Source organism: Hippoglossus hippoglossus, chromosome 20 (assembly GCF_009819705.1).
Source record: "Hippoglossus hippoglossus isolate fHipHip1 chromosome 20, fHipHip1.pri, whole genome shotgun sequence".
NCBI lineage: Eukaryota > Metazoa > Chordata > Actinopteri > Pleuronectiformes > Pleuronectidae > Hippoglossus > Hippoglossus hippoglossus.
Genome location: NC_047170.1, coordinates 8,795,121 through 8,809,319, shown reverse-complemented (window position 1 = coordinate 8,809,319; position 14,199 = coordinate 8,795,121).

Genomic DNA, 14,199 nt, shown 5'->3' with positions numbered 1-14,199 from the left:
ATATGATTGTGTTCCCTGTGTGTGTGATTTTGCTGCCTGCCAGGCCAGCTTGTTGCCTCTTGTAAATAAGACATGCCCATCAGTGGCAGGCGGACTTTGCTGTTTGTCTTTTTTGTGTGAGTGAAGCTTCTGCTTTTCTGCATTAATGACTGAAGAGGGGGAAATGAGGAGAGGAAAACATTATTCATACAACACATTATACAAGTTATGGAGACTTTGAGAACTTCCCCGGTTTCCACTGAAGGTGGTTTTAATAAGGTTCCATGGGAGTTGGCGCTTCAGGGTGTTGACTAAAGGTGTGTGTGTGTGTGCGTACCATGCACGCGTGCATGTGTGTGTGTGTGTGTGTATGTGTTTGCGGGTACATGTGTGCTCAGTGTGTTCTGTGGTTGGGGCGGCACGTGGTATGTATTACACATCAAAGAAAGGTCAGACTCAAACACAGAGCTGGGCTAAAGGTTAGGGCACAGCTCTATATAGAACAGAGAGAGGGATGGGGCTTATCAAAGCTATCACTTGGAGAGAGACTGCTAGAGGTCACCAAACCCTTGACATGACGTACAGATCTAATGTCTTAGCCAAGGATCAATACGACTACACACAGACAAACCAGATAGGCTTAACATCAGTGTAGCCCCCACAAGCCACTGAAACCAGGCACTCACTCACTCACCCTCAAATCCAGTGGAAGAAATCAAAATGAAGAAGAAAGTATGTGAAATGAAATGAAGGAAGACAAATAATCAATTAAACAGGAGCGGAGGGATGAATAAAAGAAAGGTTTCTTTGGATGCAAACGAGTGCTGGGGAGAAAAAAGTGTTTCTTCGCAATTTTGAAAATTTGATGGCGAGTTTTTTAGCGTGCATGATAAATGTATGCACAGCATCAGTTGGAATAATGCAATGAATAATGGAGATCAGAAGTGTTAAGAGATCATGGTGGTGGAATCATCTGCATAGATAGACAGATAGACAGATAGACAGACAGACAGACAGACAGATAGACAGACAGACAGATAGGCAGATAGATAGATAGATAAATAGATAGATGGATAGATAGATAGATAACACACTTTCTCTGCACTTAATGACTAATCAGTTGCATTTGACCGTGGTCGTCTCAAGGCTCTATGGCTGTCACTGAAAATGGCTACAGCCAAGAAAACAGAAAAAAACAGAAAATACTGAAGGCATCATCCTTCTTCCTTGTGACTTCCATTCGCCTCTGCGTTCCTGAAAGTGACAGGACGCAGTGTGTTTTTGCTTACTCATCAATATTTCAGAGCACTACACATGGAATGCTTCAGTGACTTTGAATATATGGGCGCCGCGCGTACACCTCCTCTCTGTTCTTTAGCGAGATGACATCGAGTAATGCACGGTGAAAGTTGAAAAAAATAAAAAAAACAAGCGCATCACCCCAACCACACAGACACACACACACTTACCTAATGAAATCTGTGACAGGATTTAAGGGAGACATTGGACCCTTTATAAAACAAGAGGGAAGGAAACTTGAAGATAGGATTTGTGAAGAAAAGCGCTAAAGAGATAATAGAGATAATCTCTATAAACAGATTTTGCAAGTGAATAGTTAAAATTTGTAGGTGAGGGAGAAGATTTGGAGGCCGGAGGCCACCTGGTTTCACTTTGTAGTCCGTGTGGAGAGCAAAAGAGGTGGAGCACGGTGACCAAAATCCACCGGCTATTTAATCTATCTGGATTCGTTTGGAGACAGCTGTTAATAGAGACACATACAAAAAGTATCATTGTTGGAGTTTTGTGTGGAAAAAAGTTTTACTTGGACTTGCAACTATCGTTGCCCCAAGAGTCAAATTCATCTTCAGTCGATAGCCGATGGGCTACGAGATTGATGTTGAGAGGCTAAGCATTGGTACTGCACGTATATACTCAATTCACAAAGAGACACAGAGATATTTAGATGCAAAGATGGAGATATGCAAAGCCACAAAGTCACCCGTGCATATCAGCAGTGAAAATTCCACCTTACTTAGGATGTCCTGATTATCCATCTTCGAAGTTACTCCCACATTCACTTTAGTTTTTATTAAAGCGGCTCCACCGTGTTGAAAACTGCTTGTTTGAGAGATTTACAGTTTGAAAAAACATTACAGGTTGCATTTAAGAAGTCATTTGAAAGTGCATGTCAACGCAACAGCCTGATCGTGTGCTTGCACCTGCAAGCGTGTGCACGTGTTCTCTTGTGTGAGTGTCATTTGAAGCACATAGAGTCCATTTATCAAGGACAAAAGGGCCCCAAAGTGTCAGAGACTAATGGACATGGCCCCATCGTCTCTCTCCCCCCGTTGTGATCATCCTCAGAAATTAATTAGAAATAACGAATAGACGGCCTTTTTTTACACTCCACTCTCATTTATTACAATGGTAATTGCTCTTCCCTCATTGTAGGTTAAGTCTTTAAACACTGTCTTACACCAAGACATGCTCATCCTTGCCATCTATAATTCATGATATACTTTGCACCAAGCAAAGCTGTTAAATATTTAGTGAATCATTGCCTTAAACTTAATCACCCTCTGATAAATGCATGTGTTTTTCCACTCGCTCTGCCCCTCTTGCTTTCTGTTCCCCAATCAAGAGGATACACACACCAACTAGTTGTATAATCTATTTTTAATTTCTCCATCAGAAATTAACATAACACGACTTAGCATAACGTATTAATTGCAGTACATTGTTAAGTGCTACATTATGTTTCTGTGAAACAAGCTATTATCATTGTACTTCATGAAGTATTAAATCTAATCCATATTTAAAGAATGCTTAAACATTCATTTTTAGACTGGGTGCTAATGTCTCTCCTCATCTGTCACTGCTGCTACTAACAAGCACACACACACTCTGAGGAGTTTGCACTTAATCCTGTTTTTTTACACTGATTTACTGTTAAGCCTGTTTTCATAGTTCATTTTTGGCGAAAGCAGTGTTTCAAGATGTGATGGTGCAAAAACACTTGCGCTTACATTTTATTGTGGCTGAGGAGATTTCTCTGTATAAATAAAGGACATAACACTTCATAAGGAAATAATGGATGATTATGATGACGCCATCTAATCTTTAATAAACTACAGGTCAAAGATCGACAATTTGATATCAGGTGTTTTTTTTCCATTTAACACAAGTGAAGTAACAATAATCATCTTTTGTCCAAACAAGATCAGGTTTGGTCCGAACTGAAATGATTAGTCAATAAGTCGATAAACATGAAATTCATTTGGTTGAAAATCTATACGTCACTCAAGTTACACACACACACACACACACACTTTTTTCTGACATTTCATACACTATAGATTGATTGAGTATTAAAAAAATAATCATTGACTTAATCACTTGTGGAAATATTTATGACTTGCAGCCCTATGGGACTGTGGTTTTATCTTTGGAGACCACTAGAACTTAAAAGGTCTAACACATCTTATAAGTCCCTTTCTTGAATATGTATAAATTTCTCCATATATGTTTCAGGAATCAGTGCAGGGGTGGATCCAGGGGCCCTGGCCACAGCTAAAATCAGATCGGACCCTTAAGAGCCCCTGTCCTGTCAATCATATATATTTTTTAAATAATCTAATCACTTAGTAACAATAAATATGATTCTATTTTCCAAGCTTTTTTTGCAGTACATTATATGCTTGAATAATGATTTGCTCAAAGCTATAGAGCTAACAGTAAAAAAGGAATAACTTAAGCATGCATGCTATATTTGTGCATGGATGTTGGACATATAATTGGCCCCTCTGCGTAAAGTTTGGCCCCTTTATGGCCCCTGATTTAGAAAAATCCTCGATGTGCCACTGAATCATTGTCCCCTTCTGCTTTACTGCCACCGAGCAGATAAAAACCCACAATGCATAACTTTTTTTTTGGAAAGTACGAGCAGCTCAACTGTATTGCGCAGTTGCATTTCTCACTTCCTGTTTTGACTTCCTGATTTACATGCTGGCCGCCTGTCATTGGCGGTGGAGATGATAGGCGGGTACCATAAACAGCCTTTCACATTACCATAAAATCACAGGTGTAAATACACACACACTCTTTCAAGCCCGGCTCCCCTCACTCGGAAGACACAAGCGCATCATTTGATTCTAAACATCCCATTTGAATGCATCTGCCTCTCTGCTTGTCTTTTCCTCCCTCCTTTTTCCTGTGTCTCTTTCTCTCACTCTCTCTCTGAGGCACTCCATCTTCCCGATGTTTAATTCATCACGCTTTTCCATCATCCTTCCACCTCTCTCCGCAGCTCTGTCAGGTAACAAACAATGAGTTTTTGATGTGAATAATTTAATGCGTGTACTGCAAATGCCGGCGCGCTGCATTATCCATGCTGCACACTCGGGCTGTCATTAAGACACCTGATTTCCCCTAAGATTCCTCTCCCAGCCTCGCAGATGAAAAGGTAACACACATGTCGAAATTTCTCACCCCTTTGCATCTGGGAGGGGGGGGTGGAACACTGTATTTTTAGACAGGCTAAATGAGACAATGACAGTGGTAAGCAGTGAGAAGGGAAAGAAAGACAGATGGCAAGAAAAGCAAAAAGGAGAGGGGGAAAATGAAGGGGAGGGGCGGAGGGAGAGAGTGACTGTTTCCTTGTACATATTTTTTTGCCTTTTTCCTCTCGCTCTCACTCGATGTCGCAGCATCAAACGCTAACCCTGCTTTCAAAAGCCGGCGGAAGCATTGATTCAATATTTTCTCCCCCGTGTTGCTGTGATCCTGAAACTGCTCCCTGACTAGATCTAGACGCACGGAGGGAAAATGACGGTGGCGACATCAAACGCAAACGTGTTGTGGATAATAACAGACACAGGCTCGTCTCTCTCTCTCTCTTTCTCTCCCATTTTTTCCTCCCTTCTTACCAGCTCGCCCTCCCTCCCATCCCTCTTCCCTGAACCCCCAAGACGTGATGCACGCCATGAGCTCCGTGCATACGTCTGGGTGACACCAAACGCCAAACAATTAATGGCTCAGCTCCTCCTCGCTTTTTGGTAATGGGAATGTATTCATCTCCGGGATCATATCTCGGAGCCTGATCTTTCTTAACATGAGAGGAGAGAAGAAGGGGAAAGAAAGAAAAGGGAGAGCAGTGGTGGCAATAGCATATAGGAGCAGTGGTATTATGTGAATTACAGCAGCAGGGCCAATACAGACTCATCTATCCTATTCAGCCCTCTCCCCGGCCATTCTGCAGACAGACAATCAGTGCACACTGGGACTGGCGAATGAGGATCACCTCCACTGGCAGCAGGGTCCTCCGTTTCATTAAAAAGGATTAAAAAAAAGGTGGAGGGATGAAGAGACGGAGGGGAGGGGAGCGGGAGGAGAAGGGGGCTGGAGGAGGGGGTTGACAGTGACTGAGATCTGGGGAGATATGAAGGCAAAGGGCAGTGGGTTTTTAAAAAAATATGAAGGACAAGGATGGAGAGCAGGATGGATTCGGGGGGAAAAGAGGGAAAGGGGAGAGCAACGAGGGAGATCTGGTCAGATATGAAGGCGCAGGGTAATATGAATATAATGCCGCGTGGCTCTGTGATGTGGAAAGGAGGGGAAAAGAAAGGAAATAAAAAGAGGGTGCGATGCGGCGGAGGTGGGTGTGCTATTAATAAGCCAATGTGGGGATAATTGAGGTATGGGGGTCTCTGAAAGCCTTTAAAAAAAAAAAAAACTCTCCCTTCAGTCTTTGATTCACTTTCATCACCTCCAATGTGGCCACGTTGATTGTGTGAAATCGGCAGGAGGGCCTTCAATTACTGCATCTTGTCTGTGGTCTTCATGCACAGGGACACGCACGCACACATGCATTCATACATGCACAGGGACGCTGACACACACACACACACACACTCACACAAAGGCAACTGTGCAAGAAAGCTGGCATACACACTTGAAAAATACACACTCATGAAAAACGTGAATGCACACTCGCCTCTTCTTTACACACACACACACACATTAGGAAGATCCCTTGATTTTAACCAAATGACTGGGGAGAAGGAGAGAGGGGAGAGATGATACACAATAGATAGTGGGAAGAAAGAAGCGGAGACGGAGAAGAGTGTTGATTATTCCCTTTGTCTATTTTGTCATTAGCAGATGGGAGCTCAATAATGTAGTGGGTACTTAATGGCAGCCACACAATGGAAAATGAGGGAGAATCCTATACATAATGGCATTGTGAATGGATTGGGGGAACTTAACACACGTGTGTGTGCAGAGTGTTCTGTGCACGCGAATGGGCCGAGATGCATGAGACTGGCAGTAAACACGGAATAAGAGAATAATGCGTGCATATGCAAGTGCATACGTGAGTATTAAGTTTTAGACTTCGACATTGTAGTCTCACAACCGCACCACTGTGATAATTACGTATTTCCAGTTCTTCCTCCCTGTGTCTCTCACTCATATATTCTTTTTTTCTTTCCCCTTTCATGTCTTGCTTATAAACAAATAAATTTGTCATGAAAGACCTGGAATACATCATTCATACCCGCGCATATACACACCAGCACCCAGCTTTCATTCTTGGTCATGGACGGCTCTAAGCCCTTTTTCAACCAAGCCTTTATTTCCCATGATGCTCACTGGGAGTATGTGTGTGTGTGTGTGTGTGTGTGTGTGTGTGTGTGTGTGTGCAGTACTGTTGGTGTTTTCGTGTGTCTCCGTGAGTGTTGGTGTGTCGCTTTCTTCGTCTTAATTAAAAGTAAGGTTCCATTGAGTCCCAGTCACATAACGGCCACTGGGAATATTTCTAATTATGCTCTACCTTTCACATCCCGTTCACTCTTCTATATGTGATTACTGACAGCGACTGGAGATTAACTGACAGCGGGGTGTATTTGCACATGATTACTGTTTGTCCAAGTTGACAGGAATAACTCTGCGCTGTACAACATGCACGTGTGATTGTTTGTGCACGTTTGTGTTGCCGCGCGTGCATGTGTGTATGTGATGCCTTTAAGTTAAATGCAGAAATGTAAAACAGACATGGTGTTGAACTTTCTTGCATTCTAGTCCAATTTCGGAGATAAAAGCACGTATGCATGCACCCGGCACTTGCTGATATCCACCCACAACAACACCTACAGGCAAGCATGCTATACAAATTACCCCATATATTTTTAATATACACCAGAGAAGTACAAAGCACTAATAGCCTGTCTGCTTGCCTTGCATGATTTAGTGAGCAGCATATTAAAAACCGAAGCTATTCATTAATATGTAAACTAGTGCGCTGTCATTAATATGGGGTTGGGGTCAAGGGACCAGGGTGAAGAGGGGGAGATGCGGGGGCGAGGGAGTCAAGGCTGCCGAGCCTCGGCTTGATTGAGTTTAGCAGCGCTGTTTGAAAAGGCTGTGTGTGTGTGTGTGTGTGTGTGCACTGTGCGAATGGGTGTGCACGTCTTGTTGCCTATATGAGTGTTTGTTTGAGGATCTGTGTGCATGTGCGTGTGAATGTGTGTGTGTGTGTACGCATTTGCATGTAATCTTGTGCGTGTGCCTTCCCGAAATCTCCAGGTCCCCAGGGTGATTAAAGAGAATAAATATGCTTGATTACAAATGTCCTACCTCCCCATCAACTCCCCTAATGTATGCAGTTTAATTGAGCGTCACGAGTAAAGTATGAGTTATGGAATGAACAGACAAGCCAATATCTCAGAGAGGCGGATGGGGGAGGCGAGAGAGAGAGAAAGGGGGAGAGTGAGTAATGTCCTCCATTTGAAAAAAAAAAAAGAAGAAGTGATATCCATTCTTACAAAATGCATGTGTATAAATGGAACGTATTACGCAACGTTGCCAGCGTTATGGACCCAAATTAGGACAATAGGATTTTGAGCTTGTTCAGAAATTATTCCACAGCTTGTAGTTGTAGATCAGCCTTTGAGAATCTGTGTAAAATCGGAAATTTAAGGTTGTGCATTCGTGGGAAAGATCTCAATTTGTGTAAAAAATGAAAGGTGTTGAAGGTTTTCCAGGAATGATGACAGTGCGGGGTGGGTTTGTGTACGTAGTAGATCACATTGAATGTGTATTTGTGTGCTTATTTTCAAATTCAATTAAACCCACGAGGTTGCACTCGCCCCACGTCATCATCATCCATCCTGACAGTCCACACCTCTCAGGCAGTGGAACCAAACGCCTTCTGATTGGACGCTCACATTCAAGTACAAACACAGGGTGGAAATTCTTACTTGTGACCTCAGCGTCGCGTTAAGTGGGGGAACTTTGATCGTTTTGAATATACTTGAGTATTTTGTGCAGATTTGTTTTGCTATTTTTCACATCTTAACAGCTACAAACTTGGGAATGATCTCTGAATATCATTTTAGAAGCTCAATATATTATTGATCTGAATTTGAGCCCATTCAGAGTAAACGGTAACATTCACACCTTTGGTTTCTTAGGTTCATACCAAGGTATTTATACATAAAAAATTTAAAAAAAAAAAGATATTCATTGCCTATGATTCTCTATTGTGCGATCATTTATTAACCTAATGGTATATTGGCCCATATAATGAAATCTGTGACTTTCCCTGTTAACTGTATTCAAAGTATGGCTTCTGTTTTCTTCTTCTACTCTTATTTGCACTGCTTTCCTTTCAACGCACACACTAACTACCCACCCAACCACCCAACAATTGGAACCTTTGTGAATATTAAGTACATCACTTCCTTTGTGGTAGAGCAGTTATCCTAAAATAGCTGACTAAGCTGATTCACCTGCTACCAGATCTATTAAAATGTGTAAACAATCCAGATTAAAACCAAAGGGACGATACAGAAAATCAGCCTTCCAGAGATGTATGATAATACATCTCAACTGTTTTAAACCTTTCCACAGCATCAACGGTTGTAGACTCCCTTAATCAACTGCTCGCTTTGTGCAGAATTATATGCATATACATGGTTTTTACTCCTCATCTGACCCACTGTGTCTCAAAGTGAAAAAAGCCGAAGCTTCATGAACTGGCTATGTGGTGACTCACTGCTGTTTCTGTCAGCAGAGGAGAGCAGCCAAGTGGAGATTTACTTATAGGAAATTTCCCCAAATTATTACTTTAAAATCTTCACCCGGATCCCCAGCGGTGAGAAAATTATGAACGAGAAATCTGTAGTTGCTATTCCTCTATTTCTCTTTCACCTCTAACTCACACTTACATACTCTCACGGACCAACACACTCACACACACACACACTCACACGGAGCCCTGGCCCTTAGCTGGGTTTGCTCTAATTGGCTTATTGTCTTGAGGAGCCAGTGACAGAGGAGTGGGTAGGAGGCAGACTTTCATCGGAGGTTATTGAGAGAGATAGCTAATTTCCCCATGTTTCCCTGTCCGGTCCTCAGAGCTGCACACACACTGCAAACCCTCTCTAGAGGGATCATTAAGAGTCTGGCATTCTGACTCTCTCTCTCTCTCTCTCTCCCCATCTCTCTCTCACACACACACACGCACACACACACGCACACACACAGTCTTCCTTTCTCTCAGTCAACAACCAAACACACACAGCTAACCTTTAGAGGAAAGTGAGACAAGGCTGGGGAGGTCCAGGGAAGACATGACCATGGTCGGAATACATTTTTCTGTTCATCAACCCTCTCTGAAAAAAAAAAAAAAAGCATACACGTGTGTGTTCCTGCACTTATATCTTTGCGAGGACCATTTTAAGCATAGAACCTACAGAGTGAGGACATTTTGACCAGTCCTCGCTTTGTCAATGGGCTGTTTGAGGGTGAAGACTTGGTTTTAGGGATAGGGTTAGGGTAAGGGTAAGGTTTAGGTTAGGGTAAGGGTAAGGGTAAGGTTTAGGTTAGGCATTTAGTTTGGATGATTAAGGTAAGGGTAAAGGGCTAGGGATTACATTATGTCAATGAGTGTCCTCTCTAAGTACAAACGTTTGTGTGTGTGTCAGTCAAATGAGGTACCATGCCTCCTTTATAATTAATATTTTATCAATTTAATTTGTTTTATCTTTAGTTAATGTGACTACGATCATCAAAGATTCACAAAAGTGCAAAACGTCTGTTAACATGTGTTTCCTCGCGACCTGTAAAGGGAACAGAAAACGGATTGATCCATAAAAGTGTTTAATATGCGACACTGTGGCATGCTACAGACCAATTATTCCATCACTGCGGTATCTGCACTCACACCTGCTCTGAGAACCTTTTATTTGGATTATGAACTTTCTGTGTGCGAGTGCATGTCACAGTGGTTCATGAGGAGAATGACAGGGGGGAGTTGGGGGTTGCCGGGTCAGATTGTTGAAGGGCCCACCGGCCAGCTGAAGTGTTGGGGGTGGGGGTTTCTTCGCAGGCCATAAAAAGCCTCCACTGGGGATTTAGGAGTAGGACTACAGGGAGAGAAGGGGTACTACTAATTTACGAGCTCCTCTGCTCCTCGGTCAACAAAAATAAAACAGCTGGGGTAATTACTAATTCATTATTAACAGGCAGCATTATTTATGAGTGGCGAGAGGAGGTGCGGGCCCATGGTTTCCAACCACACCAGAGCCGGGATGATGTGGTGAAGACCCAGCCTGAGGCACTCCTACTGCCTCTCCTACCCGGGCCTGATGCACCGTCCCCTGAGTGCAGGGCAAAAACTGCTGGCGGGCAGATGTCGAGCGCTGAAGAAAGCAGTCCACCACTTCTCTGTGACAAGAATCCATACGTGTTCCTATGATCAGGGAAATACAGATGCCTACCCTGACGACACACTGTGCGTCTTTGCCCACCCTTGCCTGTGCGTTTGTGTGTGTCCGTGTGCACGTGAGCCTTTATGCATACTTAAAATGCATATAGTTAGACATCTAGATACAGAGCATATATCTTAAAGAATATATCATTTTCTTCCAAAGTAGCTACATAGACCAAACAGGCTAGGAATTTCGCATATGTAAAAAAACAAGATATCTGGCATGCATCAATAGTCATTGAATCAGAGTTTTTTTCTTTGTGCCCGCAATGGCACATTTCGGAATGCTAGTCGAAAGAGAATCAATCTTAATTGCGGTTTCTCTTAAATGCAGCCACATACTGTCACATTCTACAGAATTACAGAAAACCTCTCAACAGCAGAAATTCTAATAGCTCTCGATATGATGAGAATGCCGGTATTTTTAGGCATTTGATCCATCCTGAGGTTCATGGATTTAAAAGCTTTTGTGTTATGGCTGTGAAATGATACATTTGCAGGCCTGCTTAAAACTCAATTTAATCGTAGCTGCAGCATTGCCATAATGGCTACCCTCTATTTCCAGAGCTCTCCCAATCAATAACAAATTGCTGAAAGCACAAATGATTCCATTTTCTGCTAGGGGGAAACGAGAATGATGAGAAAATAGGTGAAATTGATATGTGAGGGAATATTATCAATGCTCTAAATGTCAGCAGGATGAGGTACTATGACCTTTCAGGGCAGAGGGTGAAAAAAACACAAAGATAAACTCCAAAATTCAGACAATCATTCTAATGCAACAAATGTGAAGCCTGTTAAGGATTATTCCTTCATAGCAATTGATGACTATCAACCATGATTTCCATTAAAGTTGAATATTGGTGTAACCAACGTTTTCCTTCTCTTCTATATCATTATCCTATTGATTCAGGTCCATCTCGTTCCTTCAGTTTCCTGGAACTTGAAATCTGCAGCTCCAAAGCACGGAGCCACAACACAGAAGTCATGCTTAAGAAGGCACACCAATGTCTCTACCCCATATGGTGATGAAGGAAATGTGGCAGAAGCGCATATTGGCTTGTTAAATTTAACAGTGGTGGACAGGAAATCTAACCAGAGGTTCATGGAAAAGATCATTGGTGTGCACTTCCATCTATCGAGGAGCTCTTTGAGACCAGGTGTTGGAAAATGGCGAGCTCGCCCAGAGAACCAAATCTTCTCCACCCCCTGCGGCCTGGTTACCGGTATTGCAGCAGTCGCACCAAGACTTGCAGGTTCGAGAGGTTTTAACCCACATGCAGTCGCAAAGTACTATATTGCTCTGGTCGCCTTATCACTTGTCATTTATGATTATACTGCTCTGCACTGGTCACTTCATCACTTTCACCTTCGCCGTACATTTAATATTTTTATATATCACATTTTCTGCCATTCTAACTCTCCTTAGTTACCTTTTCAATTGATGTACAAAGTGCTGAGCATTTGTTTCGAGATGTTACTAGAATGGGATGTAAGCATTCCGTTGTACTTGTTACACGTGCCAATAAAGAATCTTCAATCTAACCATCAGTACTTATACAGTATAGGCCTTATAGTAGGAATCTATAGTGCGTTGGACTGTGAGCCATTAGAGTGGATGAAACGCTTTCTGTACAGCTACATGCAACATCTATGTTGAACACAGCGATGACACCGATCAGTTAAAGGTGTGGTTGCATCAACGAGAGGCTATAATGGTGCGGGTCAATACAGTTATTTCTAGACATGAGTGGAAAAATACACCACACGACACCATGGAGCTGCAAAGTGCAATTACAGCAATATGTTCAAAAGACAGGAATTAGTCCAGTGGTTGCTATGGGCTATCAAGTTACAGGATAGATCTGCAGAGTAAACCTGTAAAAAAACAACCTTATGTCATTCTAAGGAATATTCATTTTGTTCTTACCTCTTCACCACACTAGTGAACCCTCAAGTGGAGCATTACTGACAAGTCATTTGTTAACCGGTTATGTAGAAATGGGGCTTAAGTCATTTTTTACAAACATGCAGTGATGCAATTTTATTTTGGGTTATATTTATATAAATTTACTATGCTGACTTGTAAGTTATTAAAACATATATGCAACATTAGCACATAAATTCCTTTGTCTTTGGAAAAAGGACAAAATGAGGTATATACCTGCATTGAGACCCACCACAGCAAGCAACAACACAAACACAAACCCACTTACTGGCAAAAGAACAGATGCATACAAGGTCTTAACAGCCATATTCAAGGTAACGTATATTTCTATTTAATACAAACTGACCAAACCTAAAACTCCACACGTACTTCACCTTCCGGTTAATAAAACGTCTCTGCATTTATCAAGCCATACAATGAAAAAACCTGTTAGCTTCAAGTAAACATATGTAAGCCCTGGAGCCCTTTCGATTGAATAGATATAGTTCCCTATATGTCTGGTTTAGTATACGTGTCCACTGTATGTGTGTGCCATGCCCATCTCTTCAGGTCTTGGCTTTGAAGGGAATGTACAAAACTTGTGAATGTCTAGCTCAAGGGTATACAGTTCGTATTGTATACTGCTTTTTTTTTATGAGCAAGGGCAAGTACATACGAGGAGAGTCACTTCACCTATAGAGTGTAGCTTGTTTGGAACTGTAAACACTATTTGGAAGTTGTAAAGGACATTAGGTACATCAGGTATGGGGCATGCAAAGGTTAAATAGACAGGAAATAGCATGTGACAGGACTCCAGTTCTTGGTAAGCGTGAGGTGTTTCATAAAAAAAAAGGTAACTGCTGCATGTTTTCTGTGTTGTCTAGCCTCAAATTTGAGTATATTGATTTATCTTCCATGTTTTCCCGTCTCCTGTACGTGTAGTTGTTGGGAATCTTCTACATCTCCCAGAATGCCTTTCAACACCCTCCAGAGAAGGGGTATCAAACTGTTGTATTCAGCTGTGGGCTATGCATACGGGGATGTTAGAACAACTGCAATGTCAGCGACAAGGAAGGTTGTCAACACTGAAACTGTGACCTGTCCCCTTTGGCTGAATTGCATTCTGGTCAATGGATGCTACTGAGACAAATAAGATGTGCTCAAGAATGACTCCTGCGTGTTGTTGCTAATATTAGACACTTTTAAAATCTCTTTATTCATTAATTAGGGGTGTGACTTTGGGATGTGCGATTATAACACGTTCATTCAGGAAGAACCAGAATAACAGTAAACGGCACCTAAGTTGATCGCAATTACAAAGAAATATGTTCACTTTTGCTCCAAGAAAGACACGTGTATCTGAATCAAATTATATGTTTTAAGTTAAAAAGTACACAGAGGTTGACTGTAAGCAGAATAATAATGTTTTTGTGGCCAATATCTGACGTATTTAAAACATTGAAGTAACATTCAAGTACAACAAAACATCCGCAATAATTACAGGGAAGTCCTTTAAGCACTGGCT